This window comes from Orcinus orca, chromosome 7 (genome assembly GCF_937001465.1).
Source record: "Orcinus orca chromosome 7, mOrcOrc1.1, whole genome shotgun sequence".
Taxonomy (NCBI): domain Eukaryota; kingdom Metazoa; phylum Chordata; class Mammalia; order Artiodactyla; family Delphinidae; genus Orcinus; species Orcinus orca.
In genome coordinates, this window is record NC_064565.1 from 87,983,116 (window position 1) to 88,004,388 (window position 21,273).

The 21,273-nt window shown below is 38.6% G+C and overlaps 1 protein-coding gene across 2 annotated transcripts in view; it reads left to right on the forward strand.

Annotated features, from left to right (window-relative positions):
* The window catches only part of CARF (calcium responsive transcription factor), a 97,007-nt gene that overhangs the window by 73,670 nt on the left and 2,064 nt on the right, over positions 1 to 21,273 (forward strand). Inside the window, exon 17 of one of the 2 annotated variants that reach the window (XM_049712349.1) lies at positions 13,924 to 13,985. The gene's annotated coding sequence lies outside the window, so the exon portion shown is untranslated. Of the gene's footprint in view, positions 1 to 5,350; positions 6,449 to 13,923; positions 13,986 to 21,273 lie in introns of those variants that run through there. The other variant, XM_049712346.1, reaches the window with a different exon arrangement.

A 21,273-nucleotide genomic window follows, 5' to 3' on the forward strand; every position in this document is an offset into this window, starting at 1 on the left:
CTGTATGGATGATAGTGAATTTTACTGAGTTGAGGAAGACGGGTTGAATAGAGTCAGAAGAGAAAAGCAGGAGCTGTCTTTGGACTGGTTAGTTTGATTTCCAGGTGGAAGTGTTTAGTAGGCACTTAGAAATACAAATCTAGATAAACATCTTTGTGATTTATCAACATGTGGATGGTATTTAAAAACAGAAAACAGAGAAGAAATGTAGATAAAGAAGAGAATGACCAGGATCTAGCCCTGGGGCCTCCAACACTTAGGTTTGGTAGAGCAGCAAAAATGGCTAAGAAATTAAAAGGAACACCAACAATGCTTCACAGTGGTCAATTGAGTCCACTTTGGAACCTGTGAAGGAACATAGGGGTAGGAAATACCTCAGATTAGTTGCTAATTGAAGCGATCTCTTCAGTCCCTTAGTCAACAAATACATATTCAGTGTATTATAAACAAGGGTCTCCAAGAGACACTGCAATATAAGGTAACTACAGCCTAAATGCCCTTTAATATACCATATTCACATGTAACACTCCCCCACATGAGGAGATTCAGAATTTCTAGGCTTAATTATAAAAGTATTTCAGAAAAGTCTTTTTCTAGTCTTCTGCTTTCTATTCTTTTTTTTTTGGAACTAACTACCTTAAACTATCAACTTTTTGTTATCTTTTTATACTTTATTCAGTTTTATATTTAATACATTATTAAACTTTTTCACTTATTTTGCTTTCACCTAAAATATGGTTAAGTGACAGTACACATTCTGGCTTTAAGAAGGTGATTAGAATTATGTAAATATATTAACTGTCTTAAGACGATCTTTCCTCTCTTGTCAGGTTCGATTAACATTTGAAAATACATTGAAATGTTTTGATATCAGAATTATATTAATACAAAATATGGGTGTATTTAGACCTTCAAGAAGAATTTAACCAAAGGATATAGGCAAGAATAAAAGAAAACAAAAACATGTAGCTTGTAGTAGCTAAGAAACAATGTGTGACTTTCAGAGTAACAGACTTCTATATCAGTTGTGTAATAGTAATTTTTTATTCATCAGGTCTTTTTATTTCCATGGAAACACTGAAGTCATTTTAATTTTTAATTACACTAGAGTTTACAGTTCCATTGATTTTAACTCTGTAGTAGTAAGCACAGGAGCTAGAGCTTTACCCATTTCTACTTTAAGAATATAAAGGAGGAAAAGATGGTTTAAAATGGTCATGAATTTCATTTAGTTACAACCTGTAGCTGTATACTGATTATTTCTAATTTCACCTAAACCTGCCCTGCAATTTTATAGCCAATTAATTCTTCTATTTTTGTCTATACCCTTTGGCTAAAAGTATTTTCACAGGAAGTAAACTACAATAGAAAACTCAGCAATGGATGCTGGTAGAATAAGTAGTTTGGGTGATATGTGAAATAATAGGAGCAGAGAACTAGTTCTGATCCTTACTTAATTGAGTAATCTTGGGTGAATCAATTTACTTCTTCATCTGCAACCTGGGAGAGTGCGAATGAGGGCTAGAATTCAGTGGTTCTCTGAAATATCTTGGCTCTATGGAGCCCATGGCTTATGGAAGCTATACACATAGGCCCCAGAGTTGATGATACTTCTCATGACATGGGTATGAATATGGGTATCAAAAGGGACTGGATGGGGCTTCCCTGGTGGCGCAGTGGTTGAGAGTCCGCCTGCCGATGGAGGGGACGCGGGTTCGTGCCCCGGTCCGGGAGAATCCCACATGCCGTGGAGCGGCTGGGCCCGTGAGCCATGGCCATTGAGCCTGCGCGTCCGGAGCCTGTGCTCCGCGGCGGGAGAGGCCACAGCAGTGAGAGGCCCGTGTACCGGGGGGAAAAAAAAAAAGGGACTGGATGCAGACCAGTAATAAAAAGCTATTAAATGGAACGATTTGTTCATTAAATGGGTATGATGCAGATTTCATAGCTAGGCAGTATTTTATTTCTTTTCTCTTTCTGTATCATTAAATTTCCTGACATATAACTTTTACAGGTTCTGGTCCTATTTGATCATGATAATTTTCAGAATGCAAAGGGCAAGGGGAAAGGAACTGACATTGAATAGCTATTATATGCTATGCATTGTGTTTTTACATAATTATCTGTCTTTATATCAGTCCTGTTGGCAACAGTGAATGTTCACACTTTATAAACGAGAAATTGAGACTCAAAAGAGGGTAATTCTGTCAAGTATCAGTAAACATTTAAAGATACAATTTAAAATATCACTTTGGGGCTTCCCTGGTGGCGCAGTGGTTGAGAGTCCGCCTGCCGATGCAGGGGACACGGGTTCGTGAGACTCGTGAGAGACCTTCATACCGCAACAAAACAAAAACAAACAACAACAAAAAAACAAACAAATAAATAAAATATCACTTTGAATTTTACTGTGAACTGAGATTTAGCTTCTTTCCTATTTATATTTGCTAGTTGTCTTTATCAGTAGTTCCCTTCCTATTGGCTGAAACCCCTGAGGTGTTGTAGATTAATTGCTGAGGTATCTGAGAATCTAACATTGTCACTAAACAAATGAATAATGTGATTTGAGTGTATATATGACTATTTGTTCAACCGCATTAATAAAAAATGTGTTAATTTTTAAATATTACTAATTCTTGGCATTTGCTGTATTTTATTCAAAGAGTGTCTAAATGGGAAACCATTGATCTTAATAATTAGCTCTGGGAGATTTTTACTTTCGGTGCTTGGTTTTCAGTTTTTCTATTTTATTATCATGGGTTAGTCAGCTGCCATCCCTGGTCTCAGTTTGTATGATTGTACGATAGCAGATGGTTAATAAAGTTCATTCTAACCCTAAAATCCTAATCCAGCCCTCCTCAAATTTATTAATCTTCCTGAACAAATCTATCACATTTGAATAAGTCATCAAACTAGAGTAGAAAAAAGAGATTTATACTTTATCAGTGGTATCAATAAATAATAGTGGATCATAATATTTTTAGACCTAGAGAAGACCCTGAAAGTCTGACCCAGTCTTTTTTTTTCCTTTAAACAGATGAGTGAATTTGGCTCAGAAGGAATAAATAATTTTCCCAGAATCATACAGTTAGTGTCAGCTTTAGAGCTTTAACCCCAGGTGTACTTTAAAGGTTCAGTGCTTTATCAAGTAAATTAAAATATTTTTATTGTATTGAATAAGTGTTCTATCAGGAAACCAAAGATTAAATGGACAACCGGTTGTCTGAAACATTGCCTTAAAATGTTACTGAGTAAATATAATTTTAAAACAATAAAAAATATTAAAATAGTGAGCTTTCATTGAGGAACCTTGAAAAAGAAAAAATAATTATTTTTAAAATTGAGGAATGTATCTTCTTTAAACATAATTTGGATCATAAGCAGTTATAAATACTGCTTTATTAAAACTGAACACTACATTGTATTTTTTTATTGCCTTAAAGGTTCTTCAAAATTGTCATTTTAATGGATGCATAATATTGCATAATATAGGTTTTTCACATCTATATATTTCATTCCTCACATTTTTTGGACATTTAGATATTTCCAGTATTTTTAATGCCAAATATTTTTTGTATAAAAATCATTTTTGTATCTGACTACTATGTTTTCTATATAAAAATCATTTTTTGTATCTCTGACTACTATGTTTTCTGGTTTAGTTTCCTAGATTTGGAAATACTATTTAAAGAACATAAGCATTTTCACACTAGTGATAAGATTATCAAGTTTCTTCCTGTACATTTTATGTTGTTTTATGCTGTTTCAAAGTAATTTTTGATGGTACATCTGATCATGTCTTCATGAGAATTAAATATGATAATTTAAGGCTTTTCTAATTTGAAATGATATTTCACTTTTGTTAAGATTAACATTTTTTATTAGTGACGTGTTTTTCAAATATTTCTTTTTCTTGTGTGAAATATCAATTTTTTTCACTAGACCATTTTTATATTGCAATCTACTTTTTTTTTAACATCTTTATTGGAGTATAATTGCTTTAAAATGGTGTGTTAGTTTCTGCTTTATAACAAAGTGAATCAGTTACACATATACATATGTTCCCATATCTCTTCCCTCTTGCGTCTCCCTCCCTCCCACCCTCCCTATCCCACCCATCTAGGTGGTCACAAAGCACCGAGCTGATCTCCCTGTGCCATGCAGCTGCTTCCCACTAGCTATCTGTTTTACATTTGGTAATGTATATATGTCCATGCCACTCTCTTACTTTGTCACAGCTTACCCTTCCCCCTCCCCATATGCTCAAGTCCATGCTCTAGTAGGTCTGTGTCTTTATTCCCATCTTACCCCTAGGTTCTTCATGACCTTTTTTTTTTTTTTTTCCCCTTAGATTCCATATATATGTGTTAGCATATGATATTTGTTTTTCTCTTTCTGACTTACTTTACTCTGTATGACAGACTCTAGGTCCATCCACCTCACTACAAATAACTCAATTTCATTTCTTTTTATGGCTGAGTAATATTCCATTGTATATATGTGCCACATCTTCTTTATCCATTCATCCGATGATGGACACTTAGGTTGCTTCCATGTCCTGGCTATTGTAAATAGAGCTGCAATGAATGTTTTGGTACATGACTCTTTTTGAATTATGGTTTTCTCAGGGTATATGCCCGGTAGTGGGATTGCTGGGTTGTATGGTAGTTCTATTTGTAGTTTTTTAAGGAACCTCCATACTGTTCTCCATAGTGGCTGTATCAATTTACATTCCCACCAGCAGTGCAAGAGTGTTCCCTTTTCTCCACACCCTCTCCAGCATTTATTGTTTCTAGATTTTTTGATGATGGCCATTCTGACCAGTGTGAGATGATATCTCATTGTAGTTTTGACTTGCATTTCTCTAATGATTAATGATGTTGAGCATTCTTTCATGTGTTTGTTGGCAATCTGTATATCTTCTTTGGAGAAATGTCTATTTAGGTCTTCTGCCCATTTTTAGATTGGGTTGTTTGTTCTTTGGTTATTGAGCTGCATGAGCTGCTTGTATATTTTGGAGATGAATCCTTTGTCAGTTGCTTCATTTGCAATTATTTTCTCCCATTCTGAGGGTTGTCTTTTGGTCTTGTTTATGGTTTCCTTTGCTGTGCAAAAGTTTTGAAGTTTCATTAGGTCCCATTTGTTTATTTTTGTTTTTATTTCCATTTCTGTAGGAGGTGGGTCAAAAAGGATCTTGCTGTGATTTATGTCATAGAGTGTTCTGCCTATGTTTTCCTCTAAGAGTTTGACAGTTTCTGGCCTTACATTTAGATCTTTAATCCATTTTGAGCTTATTTTTGTGTATGGTGTTAGGGAGTGTTCTAATCTCATACTTTTACATGTACCTGTCCAGTTTTCCCAGCACCACTTATTGAAGAGTCTGTCTTTTCTCTACTGTATTAAATGCTCCCACCAAAAGAGACAGACTGGCTGAATGGATACAAAAACAAGACCCATGTATATGCTGTCTACAAGAGACCCACTTCAGACCTAGGAACACATACAGAATGAAAGTGAGGGGATGGAGAAAGATATTCCATGCAAATGGAAATCAAAAGAAAGCTGGAGTAGCAATTCTCATATCAGACAAAATAGACTTTAAAATAAAGACTATTACAAGAGACAAAGAAGGACACTACATAATGAACAAGGGATTGATCCAAGAAGAAGATATAACAATTGTAAATATTTATGCACCCAACATAGGAGCACCTCAATACGTAAGGCAAATACTAACAGCCATAAAAGGGGAAATCGACAGTAACACATTCATAGTAGGGGACTTTAACACCCCACTTTCACCAATGGACAGATCATCCAAAATGGAAATAAATAAGGAAACACAAGCTTTGACTGATACATTAAACAAGATGGACTTAATTGATATTTATAGGACATTCCATCCAAAATCAACAGAATACACATTTTTCTCAAGTGCTCATGGAACATTCTCCAGGATAGATCATATCTTGGGTCACAAATCAAGCCTTCATAAATTTAAGAAAATTGAAATCGTATTAAGTATCTTTTCCGACCACAACGCTATGAGACTAGATATCAATTACAGGAAAAGATCTGTAAAAAATACAACATGGAGGCTAAAGAATACACTACTTTAACGAAGTGATCACTGAAGAAATCAAAGAGGAAATCAAAAAACTACCTAGAAACAAATGACAATGGAGACACGACGACCCAAAACCTATGGGATGCAGCAAAAGGAGTTCTAAGAGGGAAGTTTATAGCAATACAATCCTACCTTAAGAAACAGGAAACATCTCGAATAAACAACCTAACCTTGCACCTAAAGCAATTAGAGAAAGAAGAACAAAAAAACCCCAAAGTTAGCAGAAGGAAACAAATCATAAAGATCAGATCAGAAATAAAAAGAAATGAAGGAAATGATAGCAAAGATCAATAAAACTAAAAGCTGGTTCTTTGAGGAGATAAACAAAATTGATAAACCATTAGCCAGACTCATCAAGAAAAAAAGGGAGAAGACTCAAATCAATAGAATTACAAATGAAAAAGGAGTAACAACTGACAGTGCAGAAATACAAAAGATCATGAGAGATTACTACAAGCAACTCTATGCCAATAAAATGGACAACCTGGAAGAAATGGACAAATTCTTAGAAATGCAATCTACTTTTTTAAAAAAATCAATTTTTGTTGGCCTTTTTAAAAATATTTTTGTGGAATTGTTTTGTCTTTTTTTTTTTTACTGGTTGAGTAACATAAATATTCTAGTTGTAAAAGATTCAAACAATATAGAAATATGCATAGCAAATGACTCCCTCCTGACACCTTTCCTTATAGATAACCACTGTCAACAGCATTTTATAGTACATTATTCCTATTCTCATTCTATTAATATGTACATATCTCCATATTCTTTAAATATACATAATATACATGAATATATATATATATATACACATATATAAGTATAAATGGATCTTATAATACCTACTGTTCAGCATCTTAGTTTCTTCACCTAATAGTATGTCTTCCAGAGCTTACTTTTCCCCTCCCAGCATAAAAAGCTCCTCCCCATTATATATATAACATATAATCATTATAAAAAATTTGATTAAGACATGAAAGATGTTTTAAAACAATAAAAATCACCTGGAATTAGTTTGGAGATAAATACCTTTAATAATTCGATAACCATTCTTTCATGCATCTCTTAATACATTTTACATTACTGGTGTTTATTCTGACAACAGCTGGTATACCACAATTCACATCTGGCACTAACCATCCAGAGTTAGCACAGACCACACAAATTAAAGGGCATGGTCCCCAACAAGACACCAGTCAAAAGTGGGATCCTTAGGTCACCTGCACTTCCAGCTGCCTACAAATCTGGGATGATCCCATGACCCCTTTAGGTTTGATAATTTCCTAGAATGACTCAGAACTCAAGAAAGCACTGTGCTTACAATTCGTTTTATCAGAAAGGATACAAATCAGGAATAGCCAAATAAAAGACATATAAGGTAAGATTTGGGAGGGTCTTGAATACAGAAGTTCCATGCCTTCTCCCCACGGAATCAGGGCACTTCACCCTCCCATCACATCAATGTATTCAACCAAGAAGCACCACTGAGCTTTGTGTCCAGAGCATTTATTGGGGTTTCATTACATAGAAGCGATTGATTACATCATTGGCCTGTGATTGAAGTTATTCTCCAGCCCTCCTCTCTTTCCCAGAGGTCAGGAGGTTGGCCTGCATCAGGTGGCTCAAAGCCCTTAACCACTGCACCACCAGGGAAGCCCTGGCCTGGGTATTACTATCCCAATTTTATGGAAGAGAAATAAACTCAGAGAGATTAACTACCTTACAGCGAAGAAGCCAAGAACGGAAGCTCTAAACCTAAGATTGTTTTACTCCAGTATGTGTTATAGCCAGATTTAACCCCAAATTAAACAATTCATGAACTATCAAAATTCACCATAAGAAAGAGTAAGCTTCCTGCCAATCTAGAGAATTACTGTATATAAATTACCATATATAAATTAAATGGTGATCCTTCAGATAAGGGACTGCAGGATATGCATTAATATATTAATGTGGGGACTAATTTTTTTCCAGAGTAGTATTAACATTTTAATTTTATTTTCAACCCACCTTGATCTTTGAAATCCCTGGCAACAAAATTTTTCATTAAAAAGATGTTATAGGGACTCCCCTGCTGGTTCAGTGGTTAAGACTCCATGCTCCCAATGCAGGGGGCCCGGGTTCTACCCCTGGTCAGGGAACTAGATCCCACATGCATGCTGCAACGATATTTGGCACAGCCAAATAAATATATTTTTTTAAAAAAAAGATGTTATAAAGATGTAGTAAATAGAAGGACAGTCTTTAAGGAACCTTGTCCCTGAAGTATTATCTTAGACTTTTATATACCAAATAGTTTAGAGGATATTTAATTGGAAAGGAAAATTACATTCTGTAGTTCATACACATTTGGAGCTCTTTAGATTTCAGATCTTCTCTAGTATGCCAAGAGTTTACATTATAAATGGATGTTGAATTTTGTCACATATTGCATATACTGAGATGATTATATGATTTTTCTCCTTTAGTTTGTAAATTGGTGAAATACATAAATTCATATTCAAATGGTACAGGTTGTACATACCTTCTGGTACACGTACACAGTTTCTCAAGCCTATATACAAAGTAGCTGTTGGGTCATTGAATATTCATATTTTTATTTTTACCAGATAGTGCCAAACTCATTTCCAAACTGATTGTACCAAAGTATACTCTCACTAAGAGTGTGTGATAATACCAGTTGTTTCATATCTTCAACAGTACTTTTGATAGTTAGACTTTATTATTTTTGTGAAGTGATAAGTATATGGTTTTTTAAAAATTGTGGATTTAATTTGCATTTCGTTAATTGCAAATGGGTTTGAGTATCTTTTCAATATTTGTCAGCCATTTGTATTTCCCTTCCTGTGAATGACCAATTCAAATATTTTGCCCATTTAAAAAGTTTTAGGCCAGTGGCTGACAGCCGCGGAGCTACGAGCTTCTTCTCTCCCCAGAGGCAGGGACTCCTGAATATATTTCAAAACTGAACAGTTTCAGCCAAGCCGAAGCATTCTCTCTTCCCAGGGACACAAATCCAACTTACCTGAGCCAAAGCAGATGACACATTTTTGGATGATTTTCCTGGATTTTCCAGATAGAAAATCATACCTGGGACTTCCCTGGTGGTGCAGTGGTTAAGAATCTGCCTGAGGCTTCCCTGGTGGCGCAGTGGTTGAGAGTCCGCCTGCCGATGCAGGGGACACGGGTTTGTGCCCTGGTCCGGGAGGATCCCGCGTGTCGTGGAGCGGCTGGGGCCATGGGCCATGGCCGCTGGGCCTGCGCGTCCGGAGAGCCTGTGCTCCGCAACGGGAGGAGCCACAGCGGTGAGAGGGCCGCGTACCGCAAAAACAAAAAGAATCTGCCTGCCAGTGCAGGGGACACGGGTTCGAGCCCTGGTCCAGGAAGCTCCCACATGCTGCGGAGCAACTAAGCCCATGCGCCACAACTACTGAGCCTGCGCTCTAGAACCTGCAAGCTACAACTACAGAAGCCCGTGTGCCGCAGGTACTGAAGCCCATGCACCTAGAGCCCATGCTCCGCAGCAACAGAAGCCACCGCAATGAGAAGCCTGCGCACCGCAATGAAGAACAGCCCCTGCTCGCCGCAACTAGAGAAAGCCCGCACACAGCAATGAAGACCCAGTGCAGCCAAAAATAAAAGACATAAATTTAATAAAAAAGAAAATCATACCTGGCTAGAACCTCCATAACAGTCTAAAGTAGCAGCAGTTGCTTGCATTCTTTTTTTTTTCCATTTATTTATTATTTATTTTTGGCTGTGCTGGGTCTTCATTTCTGTGCGAGGGCCTTCTCCAGTTGCGGTGAGTGGGGGCCAGTCCTCATCGCGGCGCGCGGGCCTCTCACTGTCGCGGCCTCTCTTGTTGCGGAGCACAGGCTCTAGACACACAGGCTCCAGACGCACCGGCTCCAGACGCACCGGCTCCAGACGCGCAGGCTCCAGACGCGCAGGCTCAGCATTTGTGGCTCACGGGCACAGTTGCTCCGCGGCATGTGGGATCCTCCCAGACCAGGGCTCGAACCCGTGTCCCCTGCATTGGCAGGCAGACTGTTAACCACTGCGCCACCAGGGAAGCCCCATTTGCTTGCATTCTTGTCTTGTTCATTATATTAACAAGAATGCCTTTCCTCTTTCAGTGAAGGTAGGCTGTGTTTTTGTGATAGCTGTTCTTTATGATGGAAAGGGATTACTTTCTAGTTCTATGGAAATTTTTTCGACAGCTTAACCTTAAAAAATCAGGAATGCATGTATATTTTAATTGAAAACTTTTCAACATCAGAGAATCTTTGTGTTTTTTTCTCCTTAACCTACTAATAGGTTAATTGATTTTGTGATTTTAAGCCATTCTTGTATTCCTAAATAATCCTTATTGGTCACAGTGCATTCTTCTTTTACTAAACTATCAAAAAAATAATTTAAAAAAATAAAAAGTTTTAGATAGTTTGTATTATTTATTTGTTAGGACTCTTTATCTATTCCGAATAATGTGATGTATATTCCAAATAAAATATGTATTGCAAATACATTTTCCCATTCCACGGCATCTTTTCACTCTCTATGGTGCTTTTGAGGAACAAGCTTTCTTAATCTTAATGTAGTTAAAGTTATCATATTTTTCCCTCATGGCTAGTGCTTTTTGTTTCTTCTTTAAGAAATCACCATGACGAAGCCTAAATGAACCTATGCGGTTTGACTGTGTGGTGTTATGTTTTGGCTGGTGTTACTTTGACAGTCCACTGAAGTCCCAAACAACAGTCAGCATCAACCACCAGACATATAAATGAAGATGTCTCTAGATTATTTCAGCCTTCAGCCATTAAGTCACTCCTAGCCTCTGAGTTTTCCAGCTGGGACCCCAGACACTGTGGAGCAGAGACAAGCCATCCCTTCTTTCCTCTGCCCAAATTCCTGGTCCGTAGAATCTGTGAGTTCAATAAAATGGTTGTTTTATATCACTTTTTTTTAATTAATTAATTTATTTATTTTTGGCTGCGTTGGGTCTTCATTGCTGTACGTGGGTTTTCCCTAGTTGTGGAGAGTGGGGGCTACTCTTCATTGTGGTGCACGGGTTTCTCCTGGTGGTGGCTTCTCTTGTGAAGCACAGGCTTTAGGCGCAGAGGCTTCAGTAGTTGTGGCTCGTGGGCTCTAGAGCACAGGCTCAGTAGTTGTGGCACATGGGCTTAGTTGCTCTGCGTCATGTGGGATCTTCCCCGACCAGGGCTCGAACCTGTGTCCCCTGCATTGGCAGGCGGATTCTTAACCACTGTACCACCAGGGAAGCCCCCAGGAGTCAAGCCTTTACCTAAGACATTCTTTTTTCAGAATTCTCCTCCTCTTCTTTCTGGACACCCAAATTCTAACATTCCTTCATGGCCTTGCTCAGGTACCACTCTCTACTAGAAGCCTGCTTTAATCGTAGTAATTATTTGGCAGTATCTCCCTGCAACTCTCCCCATTAAATGTACCTTTACCTCAGTAAGAATTCCCCTTATTATTTTCTTTCCCCCTTTCTTTATCTTATGCTTCAGATCTGCAGTCCCGAGTACCAAAAGGTTGTTAGAGAGATGGGTATCCAAGTAGAAAGTACATGGGTGTTAAAATCAGATATTGCTAATTGGTATGAATTTTGCCTCTCTTTTTTGCTAGATACCTGTGTGACCTTGTGCCAGTTCCTTAAACTTTCTGAACCACAGTTATCTAATCTGTAAAATGAGGAGAATTCTATTTGCCTTGCAATGTTAGTTTGAGAATTAGAGATAAAAGATGTAAAGCACATAGTACTGTATGCATAATAGGTGCTCAACAAACAATTATTATGCGTTCCTTGATTTTTGGTCTTAATTCTGGTGATAGCCACCAATAGGCAGCCCTGTCTTGAGTTAATTTACAGTTTTTTTTGTTTGTTTTTTTTTGGGGGGTTTTTTTTGGCCGTGCCACACAGCTTGTGGTATCTTAGTTCCCTGACCAGGGATTGAACCCAGGCCCTGACAGTGAAAGCACTGAGTCCTAACCACTGGACTGCCAGGGAATTCCCTAATTTGTAGTTTTAAAACTAGATCACATTCTTGAAGTTCTCATTGTACTATTAAGTTGGACCTACCTTGCCTCTTTTGGTGGTCCTAAAGGACATCTTATGTACCTAGGAAATCCTAGGAACCAGAGGTTCTCAACTGGGGATGGTTTTGCCCCCAGTTTTTGTCCCCAGGATATTTGGCGTTGTCTGGAGACCTTTTTGATTGTCACAACTGGAAGACAGTACTGGCATTTATTGTGTGGATGCCAGATGCTCCTAAGCATTCTACAATGCACAATAAAGCTCCCCAGAACAAAAAAGTATCTAGTACAAAATGTCAATAGTGCTGAGGTTGAGAAAACTTGCTCAAAATTCATCAACCTTTGGACTCTGAAAGGTGGCACAATATAGTCAAAAAAGCCTAGAATTAAGGAGTTCTGGGTTTTAGTTCTAGTTCTGTCAACCATAAGCAGTATGCTACAGGGCTAGTCAACTCCTCTAGACATCAATTTATTTTTTATAAGTTTTTAAAAAATTTATTTATTTGTTTTTGGCCACGTTGGGTCTTTGTTGCTGCATGCAGGCTTTCTCTAGTTGCAGCGAGCGGGGGCTACTCTTTGTTGCTGCATGCAGGCTTTCTCTAGTTGCAGCGAGCGGGGGCTACAGTAGCGGGGGCTACTCTTGTGTTGTGCGGGCTTCTCATTGTGGTGGCTTCTCTTGTTGCTGAGCGCGGGCTGTAGGTGCGCAGGCTTCAGTAGTTGTGGCGCATGGGTTCAGTAGTTGTGGCTCACAGGCTTAGTTGCTCTGCAGCACATGGGATCTTCCCGGACGAACTCATGGGGTCGAACTCATGTCCCCTGCACTGGCAGGCAGATTCTTAACCACTGCACCACCAGGAAGATCCCTCAATTTATTTTTAATAAATTGTCATTTAACTTATTTCTCTATCCTCTGTGTTTCCTGCAATGCAAATTAGCTTTAGAGCTGCACTGTCCAATACAGTAGCCATTAGCTACATGTGTCTAAGTTAAAAATAAATACAACTAAAAATTCATTTCTCAGTTGCACAAGTCACATTTCTATTGTTCAATGGTTGCATAAGGCTAGTGGCTACTGTACTAAACAGCACAGATGTGGAACATTTCCATCATGGCAGAAATTTCTATTGGACAGTGCTGGTCTAGAGGCTTGGTTTGATTCAGATTCAGGCCTTGATTTTTTTTTTTTTTCTTTTTTGCGGTACATGGGCCTCTCACTGATATGGCCTCCCCTGCTGCAGAGCACAGGCTCTGGACGCGCAGGCTCGGTGGCCATGGCTCACGGGCCCAGCTGCTCCGCGGCACGTGGGATCCTCCCAGACCGGGGCACGAACCCGCGTCCCCTGCATTGGCAGGCGGACTCTCAACCGCTGCGCCACCAGGGAAGCCCAGGCCTTGATTTTTTAATATTTAAAATGAAGATATTGAATTCCATGATCTCTGTGATAACTTCCAGTTTTCTAGTTCTGTGAATCTAAAGGAGAATACATAAAGTAATCCACTTTAATAAAGGAATCTGTAAATGGGTAAAAAATTTTAGAAACACCCATATTCGAGTCAGTGCAATCAGAATCAGAGTGTTTGCATTAGTATGTCTGACGGTAGTTCAGACAACTGTGTGGTACCTACTGAAAAGGTATGGATAAGACTTCTAGTTTTGGGTTCAGCATGTAAGGATCTTGAAAGTTATCACTCCGTCCTAACAAGTAAAGAGTTGAACAAACTGAAAAATGAACAATTCTTCTTAGCTCCATCAGAGATGTGAGGTCACAGGGCAAACCACTACCTGCAAAACTGCAGCGACAGACAGGTGAATACAGAGAACCAAATCTTACCAGAACAGAAACCCTGAGCAGAATCCTCCATAGGAATTCATACTGGTTGGGGTGGGGGGTGGGGGGTAGGAGAAACTTACCTGTAATTGACAAAACACTGGAGGCTCAGAGTAGAGTGAACTAGTCTGAGGGTTAAAAACTCCAGGAGGTCCCAGCAATGGAGGAGTCTCCCCCAACTTTTTTTTTTTTTTTTTAACATCTTTATTGGGGTATAATTGCTTTACAATGGTGTGTTAGTTTCTGCTTTATAACAAAGTGAATCAGTCATACATAAACATATGTTCCCATATGTCTTCTCCCCCAACTTTTTGAGTTTTATTGCGAGGAGGTCAATCAGGCTCTCATAGTAAATATTGGAGAAAAATCCCCTCATGTTTCTGACAGAGGGAGGGGAAAAAGGACCATTTTCGAATAAGCAGAGCATTCTGTTCTTTTTAACAAGTCTGCCACCAAGAGAAACTATTTTACCAGAGCTGAAACTATTGGGGTTTTATCAGAGCCTAGCTGACTTGGGGGAAGGGAAATACCCAACTGCAGTACACTGTAGCCATCCTGTCCCACCTAAGGGGGGGAAAAACTGAGAAGCGTTTGTGAAGTACACAGGTCAGAGTCATAGACTCATTAAAAAGACTGAGACCTAATCCCAGGACTATAGAAAGCTTCCCCTCCCCTAACACATTACTGCCATATTACTAAAGGTTTCTTTAATTGCAGTTCCTTTGTCCAGTATATCATGTCTGGCTATCAAAAATTATAGAGCATACTGAAATGCAAAAAACACAATTTGAAGAGACAGAGCAAGCATCCGAACCAGACTTATATATGGCAGGGATGTTGAGAATTATCATACAGAAAAGTTAAAACAGTTATGATTAATATGCTAACAGCTTTAGTAAATACAGTAGACAGCATGCAAGAAGAGATGGGCAATGTAAACAGCGATGGAAATTCTAAGAAAGAATAAAAAAGAAATGCTACAGATCAAAAACACTGCAACAGAAATGAAGAAGCCTTTGATGAACTCATTATTAGACTGGACACAGCTGAGAAGAATCTTTGAGCTTGAGATATGTCAGTAGAAACTTCCAAAATGGAAAAACAAAAAGAAGAAAAGACTGAAACAAAACAAAAACAGGACAGAATATCCAAGAACCGTGGGACAACTACAAAAGATATAATATGTGTGTAATGGGAATACCAGAAAGAAATGAAAGAAAGGAACAGAAGTAATATTTGAAGCAATAAATACTGAGAATTTCCCCAAAGTAATGACAGACACCAAGGCACAGATTCTGGAATCTCAAAGAACACCAAGCAAGATAAACGCAAAAAAAAAAAAAAAGCTACACCTGGGCATATCATATTCAAAGTTAGAAAATCAAAGATAAAGAAAAATATTGAAAGAAGCCAGAGGGGGAAAAACACCTTTCCTATAGAGGAACAAAGATAAAAAATTAAATCTGACTTCTCTTCAGAAACATTCAAGCAAGTAGAATGGAGTGAAATATTTAAAGAGTTGAGGGGACTTCCCTGGCGGTGCAGTGGTTTAGAATCCGCCTGCCAATGCAGGGGACATAGGTTTGAGTCCTGGTCTCAGAAGATCCCACATGCCAAGGAGCAACTAAGGTTGCGAGCCACAACCACTGAGCCTGTGCTCTAGAGCCTGCAAGCCACAACTACTGAAGACCGTGCGCCTAGAGCCCGTGTACTGCAACAAGAGAAGCCACCACAATGAGAAGCCTGCACAACAAAACGAAGAGTAGCCCCTGCTTGCCACAACTAGAGAAAGACCACGTGTAGCAATGAAGACCCAACACAGCCAAAAAGAAAAAAGAAAAATAAATAAAGTGTTGAGAGAAAAAACACGAACCTGGAATTCTGTACCCCATGAAATTATTCTTCAGAAGTGAAGAGGAAATAAAGACTTTCTTAGACAAACAAAAATTGAGGGAAATTGTTGCCAGTAGATCTGCCTTGCAAGAAATATTAAAAGAAGTTCTTCAGAGAGAAGGAAAACAATATAGATCAGATACTTGGATCTACATAAAGAAAGGAAACATCAGAGAAAGAATAACTGAAAGTAAAATAAAAATTTTTATTTTTCTTAATTGATCTGACAATTGTTCAAAATAATAATAGCAACAGTATGTTCAATTATGTATGCTTATGTATGTATATGCATATGTTTACTTACGTATAGTGAAATGACTGAATAATGATACAAGGGACAAGAGGGAGGAATTAAGAATATTTTGTTATAAAGTTCTTGCACTGCCTTTGAAGAAGTACAGGGTTTTTTGAAAGTGGACTTTGATTAGTTGTAAAAGTATTTTGCAAACTCTAGGGCAACCACAAAAAAAGTAAAAAAAAAAAAAAAGTACAACTCATATGCTAAGAAAGGAGAGGAAACGGAATCATATAAAATGCTCCCTTAAAACCATAAAAGGAAGAAAAAGTGGAAGAAAAAATTAGAACAAAGAACAAGGGCAGGGCTTCCCTGGTGGCGCAGTGGATGAGAGTCCGCCTGCCGATGCAGGGGACACGCATTCGTGCTCCGGTCCGGAAAGATCCCACATGCCGCGGAGCGGCTATGCCGGTGAGCCATGGCCGCTGAGCCTGCGCGTCCGGAGCCTGTGCTCCACAACGGGAGAGGTCACAACAGTGAGAGGCCTGCATACCGCAAAAAAAAAAAAAAAAAAAAAAAAAACCAAGGGCAATGAATAGAAAACAGTAACAAATATAGTAAATATTAATCCAACTATATCAATATCATTTTAAACATTAATGCTCTAAATACACTATATAAAAGGCAGAGATTGTTGAGCAGGTCAAAAAACAAGGCCCAGCTATATGTTGTCTACAAGAAACCCACTTTAAAGACACATATAGATTAAAAGTAAATGGATGGAGAAAGATAAAACATGCCAACACTAATAAAAAGAAAGCCGGAATAGCTATATTAATTTCAGACAGAGTGGACATTAGAGCAAGGAAAATTATCAAGGATAAAGTGGGGCATTACATAATGATAAAGGGGTCAGTTTTCCAAGAAGACATAACAATTCTTAATGTGTATGAACTTACTAAGGGAGCATCACAGTACCTGAAGAAAAACTGATAGAACTGCAAGGAGAAATAGATGAATCCATTATTATAGTTGGAGACTCCCATTATATCAGAAATAGATCCAGGGCAGATGTAAAGACATAGTTGAACCCAACAGCACCATCAATCATACTGGATATAGTTGACATGTGTCTTCATCAACAATAGCAGAATACACATTCTCAAGCTCACATGGACCATTCACCAAGATAGACCACATTCTCGGCTCTAAAACACAACTTAACAAATTTAGAAGACTAGAAATTATACAGTGTATGCTGTCAGACCACAGTGGAATTAAACTAGAAATCAGTAACAGAAAGATAGTTCGAAAAAATCCCGAAATATTTGGAGATTAAACAACACACTTCTAAATAACTCATGGTCAGAGAGGTAATCTCATGAGAAAGTAAAACATTTTGAACTAAATGAAAATGAAAATACAACTTGTTGAAACTTGTGGGATGCAGCGAATGGAGTGCTTAAAGGGAAATTTAGAGCATTGAATGCGTATATTGGAAAAGAAGAAAGATCTAAAATCAATCATCTAAACTTCCACCTTAGGAAACTAGAAAAAGAAGAGCAAGAATATTGAATATTCAATATTTCAATATTGAAAATCAACAAAACCAAAAGCTAGTTTTTTGGAAAAGGTCAATAAACTCGAAAAGCCTCTAGCCATGCTAACTGAAAAGGTATGGATCGAAGGGAAATGGACAGGACAGAATTTATGAAAGGGGAGGTTGAAAAGCAAAAGTTTGTTCATGTGCCTCCAACCCTGTCCAAGGGAAAACTTTGTTCTCTCTAGCACAATTAAGTATCTGCTTCAGTTGGCAGGTTGCCCATCGTGGGAATGATTGCATGCAGGTTATTATACAAGATGTCACTACTCATCCAGTTAATTTAATTAATTTAACTTGCTCTGAATCAAGATAAAAAAAGCAATCCTGAGATTATACTTTACCTCCTTATGTATTCTTTCTATGGCAAAATAATGCCCTGAGAGACATGAATATTCCAGTTATCTTGGCAGATGTAATTTTCATTGTTAATTAATTTAGTAACATTCCAAGGCTATATCTGGTGAGGGGAACTGAAATTCCTAACTCTGCCATCAGATTCAAAACTGTTTGAGCACAGAAGCATCCAATGGATTTAGGGGGCTATTTCAGTTCTTGAGTATGCCTTTTACCATGAAAAGTTGGTCAGAAGCATGATTTTAGATAACAAGGCCATATTATTTCAGAAGGCTGCTGAGTAACAGTCTTATTAAGAAAATGTATTCACCTGAGGTTTGTTAGGAGAAAGGTAGCTAGAAAGACACTGGAGGAGGGACACCTAGTGTTGTTGAAGGACCCACTGACAAAAAAGCTTTTCCCCACTCCTGGGAGCCCTCAGAAGCCTCAGCAGAGGAAGACCGTTGGCATCTATACGCAGCAGAATTTAACAGACTCAAGAGGGGCCTGGATCCCACACTTATAGTGTGAGGATAATGGGGACATTGGAGAGGAACAGCTTAAAGATAGGGTGCATAGAAAACTGAGAATTGAGAGAGCTAAGGGAACTGGGGATTGCCCAGGAGACACATCTTATTTAAGTCTATGCAGAGAGTAACTGTGCTTGTTTCCTTCTATGTGGTATAAGGAAAGGAATTAACTAAAAAAAGACATAACTCCTGATCTCCCCCTGACTCTATCTTTGGGAGACTTGAAACCTTCAGCAAAAGAACTGCTTAATCCTCCACTGCAATTCAGTGTGTATTTTGTCTGAGGGAAAAGGGAAAGGAGAAATTAGACTTGGATAATCCTCGTTCACAGAAGTTTGGTGGGTACCAACCTATCCCATTATTGAAATTATTAGATGGAAAAGAGAATCAACCAGCAGATTCCTCAGAGACAATATGTTCCTTGACTTTCTCTTCTTCAGTTCATAGCTAGAGACCTATAGGACAGAAAGGAGGGAACTGCCACACAGGTTACATATATTAGTCCTTTGTGAGTTAACTAGGGGAAGTCAGTGCCCTGGAGTCTCCTTACTGGTGGCAAAGCTGAGGACTGTCCCTATGATGCAGACCCTAAAACAAAATACTACCATCCTTTGTATCCCAGTAGGAACAGCCATGAGTCATCCCAGATGATGTATTTATCTCTTCCTGGCTCTAACAGCAATAATGTCATGCTTGAGGATTCAATACCTACATGTAGCAATTGGCTTGGTTTTGTGTCACATACTATATCTCTTCGATATCTGTGTCACTAGTCACAAGGGGAAGGTGAAGAAGATGAGAGTAGATGGATGCAAATCCATCAGTACTACTTCCAAAACAAAGCAAAATACATCTTCTGTTAACTGTGGGAACTTTAATGCTCAGAAGTGTGGTCTGTGGATCAGCAGCATTGGTGCCACTTGGGAGTTTGGCAGACCGCTGACCCACTGAATCCCAGACCTACTCAATCAAAATCAGCATTTTACTGAGAACCCCAGGTGATTTGTATGTACTTGGAAGTTTGAGAAGCAACATGTACAACAATATTATCACCTTTGTTTATGAGCAACACGTTTATTATTTTCGGTATAATTTATAACTTGATTAAATTTATGTTTTATAGTGCTATTCTTATGATGAATCCAACATGCTGTAAACTAACAGTTTTTAATGGGAGGAAAATTTGAGGTGGAATAAGTACAGAGACATGTAGTGAAATAGGTAATTTATTTCATTATACAGTATGCAAATGTTTATTGAGCTCCTACTGTGTATAAGACACTACACAAAGACCTGAGAGCAAAGTCCCTGTTTTCATGGTGCTTAATTTTACCAGAGGGAAGCTCACAATAAACAAATAAATTATATGTCATCTGATAAATACTATAGTGAAAAATAGATTAAGGAGAAAAGGGGATGCTACTTTCTAAAGAAATGTCAGGGAATGCTTCACAGATGTCTTTGTCTGCCTGGACTGCTATAATAATACCACAGACTGGGTAGTTTATAATCAGAAATTTCTTTCTCGTAGTTCTGGAGGCTGGAAGTCCAAGATTAGGGTGCTAGCATGGTTGGGTGAATGCCCTCTTCCAGGTCTCAGACTTCTCCTGTATCCTCACATGGCATAAAGGGTTAGGGAGCTCTGTGAAATCTGTTTTATAAGAGCACTAATGCCATTCATGAGCACTCCTCCCTCATGACCTGAGTACCTCCCAAAGGCCCCACCTCCTAATACTACGTATCACCTTGGTGGGTAGGATGTCAACTTACAAATTTCGGGAAGACACAAACGTTCAGACTATAGCAACGGACAAGGTGATCCTTGAGCAGAGACTTTAAGATTGTGTGTGGACATTTGGGGAAAGAGCACTCTAGGTAGAGGGACAGCTTATGTAAAATCCCTGAGACTGGAGTGTGCTTTGTGAATTTGAGGAGCGGCAAGGAAGCCATGTGTCTGGATGATATAACGGAAGGCTAGAATAATACTGTAGCTGGAGAAGTTAGAGAGGGAAGTGTGGGAGGAAAACACAGGTCCTTGCTGGCCCTTTTAAGTGGGATGGGAAACCAATGGACGGTTTTTAGCAAAGGAGTGACATCTTATTTCTACGTTAAAAGATCACTCTGGTTGCTATGTTGAGAAGAATCCATAGGTGGGGAAAGTGCATAGGCAGAGGCAGGGAGACAAATTGGAAGGCTACTGCAATAATCCAGAAAAGATTTAGTGGTAACTCACATCAGGGTGGTAGTGGTGGTGGTGGTGTAGAAAAATGGTTAGAGCCCAGATATATTTTGAAGATATAGCTGAAAGGATTAGATCGAATGTGAGGTATATAAGAAAGCTGGCAAGGATACTTCCTAGGTTCTTGAGACTGAGCAGCTAGGAGAATGGAGCTGCTAATTACTAAAATGGGGGATGCTGCGGCAAGAGTAATTTCTCCCCCTTCCTCCCCCGAAGTTTTCACATATTAAGTTTCACATGCCTGCTTGAGAACCAAGAAGAGATCTTCAAAAGGCCTAATTTGCAAACAACTACTTTAAATTAGTGTCAACTCTGCTACCTTGGGGTGAAAGCAGCTATTAATAGTGAAGGAATGGGCATGGCTGGGCTCCAACAAACTTTACAACACTGGAACTTGAATTTCATCTAGTTTTCGCACATCATAAAATATTCT